The following is a 16,606-nucleotide window of genomic DNA, read 5'->3' on the forward strand; positions in this document are numbered from 1 at the left end:
GAAAGATTTATAAAAAAAAAAAAGAAGAAGATGAAAACCCAACCCATTACAACATCCTAGTCACCATCACCAACTTCATCCCCCCGCGCGCCCCCTTCTCTCGGCCAACCCATACCCGAATCATCATCATCTCTCTCCAATCCAAAACCTCACCGTGCACTATGATCATCTCTCTCTCTCTATCTCTCTTCCTTTGATCCCAGACCCAAAACCCAACCACCCTTCCATCAAAAAATAAAAAAATAAAAAAATTGTTGTATGGGATAAAAAATCTTTGTCTTATTGAGATATTTCACAAGGGTTGGTTGGTTTTGAAGAAGAAGAATATATATTTTTCTTCTCATGGGTTTTTGGATCGTATAGATGAAAATACACACACTCTCTCTCTCATTGCCACCACCACCTCCTCACCCATCAAAAGCTTATCACGAAACCCACCGCCTCTCTCTCTTCCCCCAACCCCAGGCCTAGCCCCGACACTCATGAAGGAGAATTTATCAAAAATAGCCAAAATTTACCCCCCACTTTCAAAAATGTCAGTTTTTATAAAATCTTTCAAATGTAGCCAAAAACTCACCTGAATAGACACAAATGCCCTTTAAAATTAAAACCCACATAAACTTAAAAAGAAAGATCATGTACAAACGGGATATGTTATCAAAGTATTGAATCTATGTGCAAAGACTTTGTTATCAAAGACTTCGGGAACACACCCACTGTCTTTGTGAGAGCAGCCATTGCTGTGTTTATCGCAGCAACCTGAGAGGAAATATCCATAAATAGGACCAAGAAACTTAAAAACTTATATTAGAGACACTAGTATTCAATAATTATGTTTTGAATATTCAACTTATTGAAAAACTGTTTTTCTTTCGCACATAAAGGTCATACAATCAAATTTGTAGAAAGCATCGCCATTGCATGAAATGAGGAGTGTCTATGTGGGAGTTGATCAGGAACTTAATAACCATACCAGAATGCTTATAGCTTGGTTTTCCAAATCACAAAATTGATAGAAAAATATAATAGTATTGAATCCATGTGCAAAGACTTTATCCTCACATGGGCCAAACCAAAAGCGCTGCATCTATACTGTATATCATCTCAAATCTACAAAAATTGTGAGGGAAAACATGCTTTTTTCCTCATCTTCAAAAGTTTACACCAAAAAATTTAAGAAAATTATAAAATTAAATATTCATCCATTGTTCATACTAATTCATAAATTTAAATAGTAAAATATTACACCTATCTACGAGGTAGGATGAAGTGCAATCGGATTCAAATTTTGTGTAGTAGGGTTTTGCTTTTTAGGTTTATGTGAATTTTAATTTTTAAGGATATTTGTGTCTATTTAGGTGAGTTTTTGGCTATATTTGAAATATTTGATAAAAACTGACATTTTTAAAAGTGGGGGGTAAATTTTGGCTATTTTTGATAAAAACTCCTCATGAAGCCCACCTCTCCACATATGGAGCTAGCATTCTAATTTGGCGGAGCTTCTAACATGTGGACTGTTTTACTCCTTAATTTAATGGCAAAATTGACAGACTTTGACGTTAATATCATTTTGATATTAAATGGAGAGTTGGAGGACTATTAAAATGAAAATTTTAGTGGGTAGACCAAAATGAAATTGGAGCAAAAATTAAGGGACCATTTCGGTCAATAACCCTTATTTTTATTTCTATGTATGTCATCTAGAGAGATTCTCCATTACGAAGTATCAAAATGCGAACTTGTTACGGAATTTTGTTTTTAACCATCCGATTGTTTCTATGGTGCATATTTAAAACAACATTTAATAACCCGTCTTGCACTCTCCTTCTCCTTCCTCCCTCTCTTCCTCCATCTGTATTTCTGAAATTTTCCTTTTTTTTTATTTTTATTTTTTTCCTTCCATCTCCCTCTCTTCTCTCGCACTTCTCCATCTCCAGTCCACTACCCAAGCTTCTTCCTCCACAACACTCTCTTCCCTGTTGTTTTCATCCATGGCAATAGCAGAACTTTTCCTTCTGTTATTTAATGGTTTTGGCTGAGTTCTTCTGCATTGATGTATGACTAATTTATGGTTTTGAATAACGAATTGGTTTATTTTTATTTTTTTGGAAAGTCGAAACAAGTTAGGAAAAAAACAATAGAACAGAAAAGAAAAGAAAGGAAAAGAACATAAAAGAAAAAAAGAAAAAAATGTTGACGTGAGTCTCCTAATTAATCAAGGAGATTTATTTCCTTGATTAATTAAGGGATTTACTTTCCTATTTTATATAATTGATAAATCTTTGTATAATTAGGAGATACTTTCCTAATTCTTTCATGTATCTAATTCCTTGTATAGCACTCTTGTAAACTCTTATATATACCTCATTATGAAGAAGAATAAATCATCTGAACATATTGAAAACCCGTATTCATATTTTAGCATGGTATCAGAGCAATCGATCCTAGGTTGTCTCTAAATCCCTCGTATCGAATCCCTCGCATCGAATTCCTCGTATCGAATCTCTCGTATTGAATTCCTTGAAACACGAACCCGTATCCTCGTATCCTGAATCCCGAAACCCTAAACACAACCCCGAAACCCTAAACACAAACCCGAAACCCTAAACTTTTTTCCTCGTATTCTTCAATCATTCCGCTGCAATGGATATCGTCTCTTCCTCCACAATTGCCACTACTGGTTCCCCAGGTTATGTTTTGCATAGTTCTTCAAAGAAACACACATGGGTCATTGACACCGGAGCCACTGATCACATGACCTTTGATCCTGGACAAATTTACTCTCATACACCGTCTTCTCAATCGGTGGTGTCTAATGTCAATGGTACCCCCTCCACAGTAATTGGGGAGGGTTCCCTCTCTCTCTCTGACTCCCTCACTTTGGATTCTGTGTTGATTGTTCCATCCTTACATCATAATCTCTTGTCTGTTGCCCAAATTACTACGGCTTTGAATTGTACTGTAACTTTTTGGCCAACTCATTGTGTTTTTCAGGACATTCTCAGCAGCAAGACGATTGGTTGTGGTACTAGGAGGGGCAAACTCTACTATCTGGACTTGGCTTCTGACAGTGAAGCCAACCTCAGTCAAGCTTACAAAATTGGGGGTGCAAGTGTTGAAAAGCACACTTCCAAAGTATGGTTATGGCATCGCCGTCTTGGACATGCTTCGTTTGGATACTTACAGAAGCTATTTCCTGTCTGCCGCGCAAATCTCACGGCCTGGAGTTCCGGGCCGAGAGGATATGCGTTGACACGCGGTTTCCTGCTTTTGGGTGCGGTGCGGTTGTGCGCGGGCGTGCCAGCACGGTTTACCGTGCGTCAAGATGTTGATGAGTGTAGGATGGATAAGTGGTGCGCCTGTTTGAACTCGTCTTCTAATCAAACGATTGTAGCCGAGAGAGGAACTAGTCTCGGCTGTTAGGTTCACGGCCTGAACTACAAGGCCGTTGAGTGATGGTGTTGGTGGTGGGTTTTGGGCGGTGCTCCGGCACGTCGCTCAGGGAGCGACGGTCGTATGATATATGGGGTGAGGGAACGAACAACAGAGATGGTGCTCCGGCGCCTTGAAAATCAAGGGTCGTATGATATATTGATGAATGAATTTTCCTTACAGTCTAACACTACTCCTAGGAAAGCAAGTAAAGATATTGAAAGTGCATTACAGGAAAAAATAAGTTGCTCCGTGGGAGGCTTTGGTTTGGTGTTTGAACCCTTTGAATGTAGCTTGAGCCTTGTATTTATAGGAAGAGTTCCTGGAGGAGTAATCGAGGCTGAAAATCTGCATGGTGGAGCCTGATTAGAGCAAGTGGGTAGTCCAATCGACATTTGGGATCGTGAAGTATGGTGGTGTGACCCCATAAATCCCGGTGAATCTCGGCCGCCGCTCTTGATCGTGGGTTCTGAGCTTCTGGCCGTGGAGACGCATTTATTGCTCTGATAGTTGGTGACCTTTTCTCTCGAGCTGCAAGGATTCTTGTGAGAATGTCTACGTCTAATCACTCTGTCTTCTGTCGTCAAAACCTGACTTCAGTCACTTCCCACCTTCCCTCATGCATTAAATGCTTATTTGTGGCCAGTGGGTTTGCTACATTAAACAAGCACTACTTCATTAAATGAAGCATGGGTTCCTGCTATCACGTGATGATCTGACTTTAATATTTCTGGCCGCGATTTTGCTCGGCCTCGGCCTCGGCCCGCAACCGAGGCCGAGATAAACATGCCTTAGCGTTCTTCTTTTGTCTTCAGGAAGGCAAAGTACCTTGGCGAAACGCTGCGTTTCAGTTTTACGAGCAAGTGCCAGGGCCGAGAAAAAGGGGCTCCTTCGGCCAGCTCATGGCCGTGATTTATTAGGCGCAAACATTTCCTTCCTTATTTTCAAAGTTGGATATTTCCAGTTTTCAGTGTGACATCTGTGAACTGGCCAAGAGCCATCGTGTTCCTTTTCCCTTACGCTCAGCTAAAAGTCTGGTTCCCTTTTCTCTTGTTCATTCTGATGTTTGGGGCCCGGCTAGAATTCCCACTCCAGGGGGCGCTCGATGGTTTGTCACGTTTATCGATGATTGCACACGTATGATTTGGGTTTCCCTTCTCCAAACCAAAGGGGAAGTCAGTTCCAAATTTCAACAGTTCTATCACATGGTAGAGACTCAATTTCATACTCGAATTCAGATTCTTCGTTCCGATAATGGCGGAGAATTTCTCAACCATGATCTGAATCAGTTCTTTCAAGATCATGGCATCATCCATCAACGCTCATGTCCTTACACTCCTCAACAGAATGGTGTGGCAGAACGAAAGAATAGACACTTATTGGAAGTAGTTCGTGCCTCACTCTTTGGTGCAAATATGCCTCGGTCCTTTTGGGGAGAGGCCGTCCTCTCTGCAGCATACCTTATAAATCGGATTCCCTCCAGTATCCTCCAGTTCAAAACCCCCCTTCAAACACTCCACCACCATACCCAAATACCTGCAACCCAAAACCTGGAACCCTGCATTTTTGGTTGTGTGGTGTTTGTCCACTTACATGATCATCAACGCAGCAAATTGGATCCCCGCACCGACAAGTGTGTTTTCATTGGTTATGCACCTCATCAGAAAGGTTACAGGTGTTATCATCCTCCTAGTCAGAAGGTTTATACTTCGATGGATGTTGTATTTCGGGAACACGAGATCTATTTTTCAGATGCACAGGAGGACACTTCTCCAAATTCAGAATTTTTCCCTTCAGCCTTTTTTCCAGATTCGTTCCAGACTCAGAACGACCAGTCGCAGACCTCTAGCGACCGGTCGCCCAACGAAAACGACCGGTCACAAACGACTCTGCCTGAAAGCGACCGGTCGCATGTCTCTAACGACCGGTCTCCACGCACGTCAACGACTCTGCTTGAAAGCGACCGGTCGCATGCCTCTCACGACTGGTCGCCACGCACGTCACAACGCACGACCACGACTCTGCCTGAAAGCGACCAGTCGCCTGACCCTAACGATTGGTCGCTCCCCCCAATTTTTTCTGAAATTGTTCCTCTTCAGTTCGATCCCAGCCATCGCACTCAGGAGGAGAGAATTGAAGAGTTTGTGCCTGCTCCGGAGAATTCTTCAGCTCCAGTACCACACCAATCACCTGCTGAGGACGTCATTTAGGTAACTTCTCTACCTAAAACTGATAACATTAATGAAATAACTGATTGCATTTCAGAAGGCGCTGAGCCTACATATCAGATTCCAAAAAAGAAGAATTGTGGTAAACCCCCAGTTCACTACGAAGCAGATCTTAATGCAAAGGGGAAATATCCCATCAACAATTATGTATCCCTCACCAGATTATCTGAGTTACGGGTACACTTTGTGAAGCAGTTAGCCGACATACCTGTTCCCAACAGTGTAACCGAAGCACTAGAGGACCCAAAATGGAAAGAAGCCATGAATGAAGAAATGCAAGCTCTCCAGAAGAATGGCACATGGGAACTCGGGCCATTACCCCATGGAAAGAAGACAGTGGGATGCCAGTGGATTTATACTGTGAAACTCAAAGCAGATGGATTCATTGAAAGATATAAAGCTAGATTGGTGGCGAAGGGATACACACAGAGATATGGGATAGACTACCAAGAGACCTTTGCCCCAGTAGCCAAGATCAAAACTATCAGAGTCCTTCTGTCTCTAGCAGCAAATCTCGATTGGCCATTACATTAGTTTGATGTAAAAAATGCATTCTTACATGGAAACTTGGAAGAAGAAGTATATATGGACTTACCACCAGGATGTAACTTAGCCCGTGACAAGGAGAATCAAGTTTGCAAACTCAGAAAGTCACTGTATGGGTTGAAGCAATCCCCCAGAGCATGGTTTGGCAGATTCACTAAATCCATGAAGAATTTTGGATATATACAGAGTAATGCAGATCACACCTTATTCTTGAAGCGTGATGGAAGAAACCTTACTGCATTAATTGTGTATGTGGATGATATAGTCGTAACTGGAAACGACACAGGAGAGCAAATAAAACTGCAGAAGTATTTGTCTCAGGAATTTGAGATGAAGGATTTAGGTGATCTGAAGTATTTTCTAGGAATTGAAGTAGCCAGATCCACAACTGGTATATGTCTGTCTCAAAGGAAGTATGTATTAGATCTACTCACTGAAACAGGAATGCTTGGATGCAAACCTGCTGATACACCCATCGAGATGAATCACAAGTTATGTGAAGACATGGATCAAGAACCAACCAATAAGGAACAGTACCAATGCCTTGTTGGAAGGTTGATATATTTAGCCCACACAAGACCAGATATTGCATATGCTGTGAGTGTGGTTAGTCAGTTTATGCATTCACCCAGTGTGTCACATAGGAATGCAGTTGATCGGATCTTAAGATACTTAAAGTCAGCACCTAGGAAAGGATTAATGTTCTCAAAAAATAGAGATCTCGAAGTTGTGGGATATACAGATGCTGATTGGGCTGGCTTTATTACTGATAGACGCTCTACTTCAGGTTACTTCACGTTTGTGGGAGGTAACCTAGTCACTTGGCGGAGTAAGAAACAAAATGTGGTTTCTCTGTCTAGTGCTGAAGCAGAGTATCGAGGAATGGCTCACGGAGTTTGTGAATTACTATGGATCAGAAGGTTGTTGACAGAATTGGGTTTCAAGCTAGAAAAACCAATGGAGTTACATTGTGATAACAAGTCAGCCATCGATATTGCCCATAATCCAGTTCAACATGATCGAACTAAACATGTTGAGGTGGATAGACATTTTATCAAGGAAAAAATTGAGAAGAAGATCATTCGCCTACCATTCGTAAAATTAGAAGATCAATTGGCAGATATCTTAACCAAAGCTGTTTGTGGAAGAGTATTTCATGACTCACTTACCAAGTTGGGCATTGGTGACGTATATGCACCAACTTGAGGAGGAGTGTTGACGTGAGTCTCCTAATTAATCAAGGAGATTTATTTCCTTGATTAATTAAGGGATTTACTTTCCTATTTTATATAATTGATAAATCTTTGTATAATTAGGAGATACTTTCCTAATTCTTTCCTGTATCTAATTCCTTGTATAGCACTCTTGTAAACTCTTATATATACCTCCTTATGGAGAAGAATAAATCATCTGAACATATTGAAAACCCGTATTCATATTTTAGCAAAAAAGTGGAAAACGGCAAAACAAAAGAACCAGAGCAACAACCCAAAATGGTGAAGGAATAAGAAGGAAAATACAGCAACCCAAATGCTCCCCACCAAAAACACCCAAAGCCCCACAGTCAAAATCCAAACCCCCAACAAACTCTCCAATCCCAAAAGAAAGCAAACAACTGTGGATAGGAGAGAAGAATAGGGAAGGACATAGAGAAGGGAAATTAGAGTGAGAGACAGGGGAGGAGCTACCGTAAGAAATGGGAGAAGAGAGGAGATGGAAGGAAAAAAATTAAAAATAAAAGGAAGGAAAATTTCAGCAACACAAATGGGGAAGAAATGAGAATGGAGGAAGAGAGGGATGAAGGAGACAGAGAGTGCGAGACGGGATATTAAAATGTTATTTTAAATCTGCACCACAGAAACAATCGGACGATTAAAAACAAAACTCCATAACAAGTTCGCATTTTAATACTCCGTAATGGAGAATCTCCCATGCGATCTATAGCCTATCTCATGTAGAAGGGCATTTCATCCCCGCCCCCTTATTCTTTAGACCAAAAATTGTGCAAAAGTGTGTGCGTTCAAGGGTCCATGGCATATTGAGAGACCTTCATGAGGACAACGTACGCAGCTAGCAAAGCAAAATGAAGTTACTGCCAGTTTTGCTCAATGCTCACGCCATTTGACCCACTCTACTCTAAATCACTTGGATATTTGATCATAAAGTTCAGGCGTAAAGTCCCTCCCCAAAACTGATGCAAAACGTGTTCATATATCACGTAATTGTTTGTTTCTCTCCACACCACCTCCACCCTCCACCCTCCACAACTCAAAAACTTCAAAAACCTCAATCACAAAACCATATGCATGTAAGAAAAGCATGAACTTTACCTCAAGAATCAAGACCCTCCTTAATTAACTAATTAATTCTACAATAAGAAATTAACTAAACTAAAAAGCACCATAAACGCCTATATATATATATATATATATATATAAGGTACCCTCCCCCCTGATCTTCCTCTAAGCATCTTAATTAGTTAAAACGATGCTACTTGCCGAACTTCACTTTTTCATTTTACTTGTACTATTGCTATCCCTTCTTGTGATCATAGTTGAAGGCCTAGGGCATTCAAATGCCACTTCTCCATGGCTAAACAAAGTAGCAACGAACTGGCCACGACCACCGCGGTCGGGAGGGTGCCGGCGCCAGCCTTGGATATGTCGTCAGCAAGGAAACCCTCCGACTAGGTGGGGGTGCTGTAAGGACCGTTGCGTCGACGTCAGCTCCGATGTTAACAATTGTGGGCTGTGTCGAATTAGATGTCCATTTAGTTGGCAATGTTGTCGTGGTTTTTGCGTGAACACCAATATTAGCCCTTTTAATTGTGGGAGGTGTGGAAATAGGTGTCCCTTTGGTGTGCTTTGCTTGTATGGCCTGTGTGGCTATGCTCAGCCGACCTTGCCTCCATGGCCTCGTCCTCCATGGCCTCGCCCTCCATTCCCCTTTCCTCCTAAGCGACCATGGCCTCCACGACCTCAGCCACCCCCAATTATGGAGTAGTAGAGTTGTTAACTTATGTCGTACATAATTGTACTCTTATATATGGTTACCTCTTTCTTTGTAGAGTCTTGTGTGCCATGAAATATGGTTCATATTTTCAGGTTCCATGCATGGAAAACCAAAAGAGAAAAGAAAAAGAAAAAGAAAAGTGAATGAAGGGCTCGATCATGTTTTTGTAATGATGCTGCTATGTCATCCATGCAAGTTTATTTGCTTATGTTGCCCTTATTATTCATGTTATATTGATCATCAATTTTGTCTTTTAATCTATCCATCGATGTATTCTTTTTAGATTAATTTTTTTAGTAAATTGAGCTTAGACCCATAAAATTCATTTTAAATCACCTACAACCCAATTTTTTCAAATAATACCCAATGACTAAGATCCAACTAAGCAAGTTACCTAATATAACTTAAAATCTAATTTATTGTATTTTTCGGATTCCAAAACTACCCTTATTTATAAGTTAATGTGTTATGGGTGGTGTAACTAATGACACACGTTGAATTTGGAAAGATCTCCAAATGGTTGTAATGGATGTATGAATTAATTTAGAAACTATTAGAAATTAAATATTAAATTCAACATTAAAACGTTTTGGTTTATTTAATAAAAAAATTATGTTGTTTTCCTTTTATGAATTATACGACTAGTAATCTATTTTATTATAGTTTTATGAATAATACACATTCTAATTATGTTGAAAAATAATTTGATAATCTTTTTATTGTTTGTTTTATGAAAACAATTTTTTTTTTTAATGAACTTATTTTTTCTCTACAAATACTGTACCTATTTTTCTCCTCTAATAATGTACATAGTAAAACAATGAGTGCTGCTATTTCCACCCCCTTGTCCTATTTCCCCACCCACCTTATCTTTAAACTTTTAAAGACAAATTTATCCCTTTGTAAAATGACTTCTAAGGACTTCTATATATAACAACATTAACTTTTGATATATATATATATATAAAATAAACTAATTATTTCCAAAACAAAAACAAAAACCCAACAGCCATCAAAACTCCCTCACCCACCAACTTGTTAGCCATCCCACCCAGCCGGCAACGACCCCCTTCCCCCTTGACATCGACAAATCCTCCTTTCCTGTCTATCTCTCTATCTCTCTGTCTCTTTCTCTGTCTCTCTCTCTCTCTCTGTCTCTCTCTCTCTCTCTCTATATGTTATGTGCCGATCCAAACAACTCCCACTTGGTGGCGCTGATTCAGATACTGAGGAAGAAAAGATGCAACTTTTTTTTTTTTTGGGTCAAGAGAAAAGATGCATCTTCTCTCACAAACTTGGGTAAGACCATAAAAGGAAGAGAGGAAAAAGAATCTGAATTGTTTGTTGATACTAATGCAGACCCTACCTTCCTACAGAGGCCAAATTCTAAGCCCAATTTGTTATGACAGGTTTTCCTTTTTTGATATTTCTAGAGATTCTATACTTTGAAGAGGATTTGTAGCCGTGATTTTTATCTAGTTTGTCTTGTGGGAGTGGAAAAGAAATAGAGAGAAAAGGAGGTGTTTCTGGCGAGTAGAGGGGTGGTTGCGCGGGCGGGGTTGGGGTGGCTGACCAGGTTGGGTGGGTGGGGGAGCTTTAGTTGAATTAATTTAATACTAATTTCATAAAGATGAGAATTCGCTGGAATTAATAATTAAAGGGTATTTTAGGAATAATGGTGGTTGGAAAGATAAGATTGTGTTTTTTTTAAATTTACATGATGGGTGGAAAGATAAGGTGGGTGGAAAAATAGGACAGGTGGGTGGAAATAGCAGCACTCAAAACAATTTATCTAGTATAATGAACCTATTTTTTCGCTAAATTTTGAATCTATTTTTTTCTCTAAATAATCTACGTATTACTTGTTTTATGAAAAATAATTTGATAATCTATTTATTTTTTGTTTTATGATTTTTTTTAAATGAACCTATTTTTTTTCTCTAAATAATATACCTATTTTTTTCTCTAATAATGTATACCTAGTAAAACAATTTACCTAGTATAATGAACTTATTTTTTTCTTCTAAATAATGTACCTATTTTTAATTTATAAATTTTTTTACATAAATTTCAATTATACAACGTACCTATTTTCTATAAATTATTGTGTGCCTATTTTTAATTTATGAAAAATATACTGAAATTTCAATTACAAAGTAACTGACCTAGTTTTTTTAAAAACATTTTTGGTAAATAATATACCTATATTTTTATATGTATATTTTTATATTTATATTTTTCATATGTACATTATTGGATATGTAATTTACATATTTTTTTTTTTTCGTTTGCAATTTTAGGGGGCGATATGTTAGAGGGAATGGCAACCAAAAGAAATGGGGTGATTGATAAGCTATTAATAGGGAGTTTTAATTACAATTATGGCAGTTAATGAAATGCTTGGAATAAATCTATATATATAAAGCAAAAGGAAGAGAATGGTGAAACATTCAAAAACCCCGAAAATACCCTTTGTCAAAGAAAAAATTATAAACACACCATTTTAATTAAGAGAGGGTGAAATAGTAAAACACCACTGACTTAATAAAAAGAAAAAAGAAAAGAAAAAAAGAGTCGTGCTGTGCTACCACAAGGGAATGGTGAAGAACGATTTAACCCACGAACAACGGTTGCCTAGAAAAGAAGAAGAACTGAAGAACGTGGAGACAAATTAAAAAACAAATTGAAAAACCAACTCAAATCCGCTGCAGTTCATGTCAGTTTTAACACTTCCCACACGACCCAATATCCTCATGCCATTACACAGCAGTTTCTTTCAGTTTTTTTGCTTCAATGAATCTTCTTTCTGCAGAGCATCAAGATGTCAGGGGTACGAATCTCTCTCTCTCTAATTTTTGGTTCGTGATGGAATTTTTGCTTCAATTTCTGCTCTTTGTTTAATTTTTTTTTTTGCTGCGAAGCATTAATGAAGAAAGCATTTAGGTTTGATCTGTTTTCTATCTCTAATTTTTGATTATATATGCTCTTTCTCCAGAGCACCAATGAAGAGCATTTAGATTTGATGGGTTTGATGTGAATGGTATGAATCTCCCTCTCTCATTTTGGTTTTTTTGCTTCAATGAATCTTCTTTCTGCAGAGCATCAAGATGTCAGGGGTACGAATCTCTCTCTCTCTCATTTTTGGTTCCTGATGGAATTTTTGCTTCAATTTCTGCTCTTTGTTTACTTTTTTTTTTCCTGCGAAGCATCAATGAAGAAAGAATTTAGGTTTGATTTGTTTACTATCTCTAATTTTTTATTATATATGCTCTTTCTCCAGAGCACCAGTGAAGAGCATTTAGATTTGATGGGTTTGATGTGAATGGTATGAATCTCTCTCTCTCATTTTGGTTATGTTTTTGGTTCGCCCAATGGTTTTCTTTATTTTCCTGTCAATGACTTTAGTTTTTCTGTGCAAGGAAGACCTGTGAAGATACTTGGCAACAGGTTGGTTGACAGTTAAATTCTTCAGTATGTTTTGGATTTTTAATTCTATTTACTCTCGATTTGATTTTGATTTTTAATTATTTTCCCTTCCCCTCAAGTTTGATTGCATTGCATTGATGTCTCTCTTTATCTTTGAAACATGGCCTTGCTGTTTAATTTGATTATGCTAACACTAATTCATTCATCCATTCATGCCCTCCGTCTTCTTCCGCACAATGAATTCCTCCACCTTTGTTGAAGTTTATCTCTTTTCTTTTGTAAGAAGAAGCAGGGGAAGACTTCCCTATCTTAGAGTATCTATAAGATATATTTTTTTTCTTTTTCAATTTTTCGATTTAATTAGTTTAATTCCTCCTTTGTATGCATCTAAGTGTGTTTTATGGGATTTGCTGCGTACTGTGTTGTTGGCAAACAGATATCTATTGCATTTTTAGAAAGGATGAAAGCTGACTTAGAAAAAGATATGGGGTGGGTCATTTGCTGGAGGAGAAAGCAGCGCAGTAGAGACTCAAAACAGAGAGAGGGGTGGAATTAAGGAATAAGAAAAGAAAAGAAAAGAAAATCACACGTTAGACTTGGAGTTCTATTTCCACATAACTGCTTCTATTTCCTCATAACTGCTGCAGTTCCAAATTTCAACTGCATAATCAAAACTTCTTCACCAATCTTCACAAACGAGTTCTTCATTATATTTTTTATCTTCCTTTTTTTTAATCTTCTTTATAGCTGTTTCGGTTTCTTCTCCTATTTTGTTCTAACTTATTGGCCGTGGCTTTGTTTCTTCTCTTTTTAGAGGTTTGTTTCTTTTTATGCAAGCAGACGTATGCAATTAGACCTTGATGTCTTGATATTGGTTTTAAATAAAGACATATGCAATTAGTTATTGCATCTGTTTCAAATTTCGTTCAAATGGCTATTTTCTTTTACTATCGTTCCCTAATGTGAATTGTCAACATTGTAGGTTTTCAAGGGGGGTTCAACTTCCCAAAGTGCAGGAGGCTTGCAGAGGAATTGGTGAGCTGCTTTCAACAAAACCGATTATATTAAAATAATTGTTTATTCTATGTTTTCATTACACCACTTAAGTGATATATCTGTTTGGATGCTTAGTCTGGCTTTATTTTGTTTTTTTGTTTTTTGGTTCATGGTTTTATTCCTTCTGAATACAGAATCATATGTTTGGGTTTGGGGTACAAAATCGTGATGTCTAATTAATTCACCAATCCTCTTTGGTACTTCTCTTTCTCATGATTTTGTGCATTTTGTGACATTTGACATTTAATAGAATCAATAAAAAAAAGCTTTTGATTATCTTTTAATTATACATATATTTCTCTGCCTTCTCTCCAGTTTTTAGTTCTTTTGGTTTGGTTTTTTTATAACGCTTTGGTTTGATGCCTTCTTTTTATCCCTCTTTTTGGTTTTCTTTTATTTCTCAGGGGATCCATTTGCTACAGGAATTAAAATAGAGTCGGAGGGAGGAAAAGGGAGGAAAGGTTTTTCTGTTTTATTTTTTCATTATACTTCAAGTTTTCTTTTGCTACTGGCTTCATGAATCATCAAACCCACGATAATTGTTGTGCAGGAGTTATTGTTCTCTCATCGTTGTTGTAGATAGATCGGCTGCACGTGTGGGTCTTCAACTTCTTGAGGTTTATCAGCCTTGAAATTTAGTAATATTCATAAAAAATTCTGTATTGTATTAAATGTTGTTTGTTTCCTAACAACAATGGGATCAAAGAATTTGTTTGACTACAACAGTTGAAATGATAATGTGTTCTTTGCTGAGAAACAAAAGGAAGAAAATGAAACAAAAATAGTAAAAGAAAAAAAAAAGGAGAAATTTTTTTAACACTGTAAATTTGCTATATTTCCAATCCAGAGGTTTAACCACCAATACAACACATAGGCTTCAAGACCACTTGCGCCACCCGTTCCTCTCTAAATGATCTTTCACTTTTTCATTTTCAAAAGTTTCCTTTATCGCCCGTATTTTTATAGACATCCATCTTAGCAGTTTCTTTTTTTCTTTTATAGCATGTGAACTGTTAAGATGGACGTCTAGAAAATAGCGAATAATAGCCCATACTCGCTAACTAATGCTAACTATGTTTACACTGCGCTATTATTCACTATTACCCACGGCTGCGCAAATTGGCCAAATAATAGCGCAATGTGGCGCAGTGTGGCCAAATAATCGATTGCGCTACACTGCGCTATTATTTGGCCAATCGACGCATGTGAACTGTTAGAATATGGGCCACACTACGCTATTATTTGGCCAATCTGCGCTAACTGACGAGTGTGCGACGCAGTGTGATGAGTATGGGCCACACTGCGTCGACCACAAACTAATACTCGTCACTTGCGCCACACTGCGCTATTATCGAGCCAGTAAACTTGCTAATAATAGCCCGAGTGACTAAGCCACATACTCGGCCATATGCTTATAGCCGAGTAAAATAATAGCGCAGTGTAAACTGTCATATGCTCATATCTAAGAAAAGAAACTGCTAGCGCAGTATGCGCCACACTGCGCTATTATTTGGCCACATGCTAACTGACGAGTATCGCCCACTATTCTCCATCCCGATTGCCCATATTTTTCTAGACATCCATCTTAACAGTTCACATGCTATGAAAGAAAAAAAGAAACTGCTAAGACGGATGTCTAGAAAAATACGGGCGATAAAGGAAAATTTTTAAGAAGACGATTTATCACATGTGCGCGATTAAAATTTGAAACTGTTGAAATGGACATCTATATAAATACAATTGCGAAAAAATATTTACCAAACTTTGTAAGTCGCGCGTAGCGCGTGTGATTAAAAAAAAGCCTCTCACACATGTGGAAGCGTGTGCAGAGAGGCTAGCCTAATGAATTTTAGTAGCTAGGGGGATTCTTATTCAATTAATTACCCACATATTAATATTATCCAAAGCAAATCCAACATTAATAAGGAAATCTCAAATAATTTAAGTAAAATAATATTTTCAAGTGGATGAAGGGTGTTAGAATAGGAGGTGAAACAAACGTTCCAAGTATCTTAAAAACTGCACACGTGTATGAGATGGTGTGTATCTTAACAATGATTAAAGACTAGCCTCTCTGCACACGCTTCCACGTGTGCGAGAGGCTTTTTTTTAATCACACGCGCTACTAAAATTTTAGTAGCGCGTGCGCGGAAGTTTCTGTTTGGTGCTACTAAAATTTTCTTGATGCCCGTCTCAATGTATTTTTTTCTCTCTTCTAAGATGAACGTCTAGAAAAATACGGGCGATAAAGGAAAACTTTTAAGACGACGATTTATCACACGCGCACGATTAAAATATGATACTGTTGAAACGGACATCTATATAAATACAATTGCAAAAAAATATTTATGAAACTTTGTAAGTCGCGCGTAGCGCGCGTGATTAAAAAAAGCCTCTCGCACGCGCGGAAGCGCGTGCAGGGAGGCTAGTTATAAATAAAATATGAAGTCTAATGGCAACGATGTAAAAACATAGGAATACTATGACCTCTTATATCCTATTGGTCATTTAAGTTTGAAATTGGCTTTTACACATAGATTTATAGAATGATGGGTATAAGTCTAGGAAATAGAAATTGTAGGGACCTATATTGGACAAGCCCTAATTTTTTTTAGGTCAAACTGGAATAACATAACCAGGGCAAAAAGCCAAAGTTACAAAGCCAGAGTCCAAAGCTAACGGACAACCACAACTAGAAAACAAAGAACAAATACAAGGATAAGAGGAAATACGAGTAGAAGACGACCCAACCAACCGGTGGTGGTATAGTCAAATTCCTCACTAGTCCCAAACTAAACATGGGGTGGACAAGGTAACCCCCTAACCAAATCAACTCGTCGTCATTGCTTTTGTCATTGCCGCCATCAAGAAACCAAAGGAGAGAGGAGCCATGAAGAGGGATCTGC

At 38.2% G+C, this 16,606-nt stretch overlaps 1 long non-coding RNA gene across 4 annotated transcripts; it reads left to right on the top strand.

The window, feature by feature from the left end:
• Window positions 1-11,807: 11,807 nt before the first annotated feature.
• Window positions 11,808-14,526, top strand: LOC110744992 (uncharacterized). Of its 4 annotated transcripts, none has more exons than XR_015835027.1 (7): window positions 11,808-12,048; window positions 12,214-12,334; window positions 12,499-12,543; window positions 12,642-12,665; window positions 13,627-13,679; window positions 13,835-13,897; window positions 14,105-14,526. It is a non-coding gene; the product is annotated as an uncharacterized LOC110744992 (long non-coding RNA). The 4 variants fall into 4 exon arrangements; XR_015835025.1 differs by lacking the exon at window positions 13,835-13,897 and having other exon boundaries at window positions 14,105-14,161; window positions 14,251-14,526; XR_015835026.1 differs by having other exon boundaries at window positions 13,627-13,897.
• Window positions 14,527-16,606: the final 2,080 nt, after the last annotated feature.

The sequence above is a fragment of the Prunus avium genome, chromosome 4, assembly GCF_965620075.1.
Source record: "Prunus avium chromosome 4, drPruAviu1.hap1.1, whole genome shotgun sequence".
Lineage (NCBI taxonomy): Eukaryota > Viridiplantae > Streptophyta > Magnoliopsida > Rosales > Rosaceae > Prunus > Prunus avium.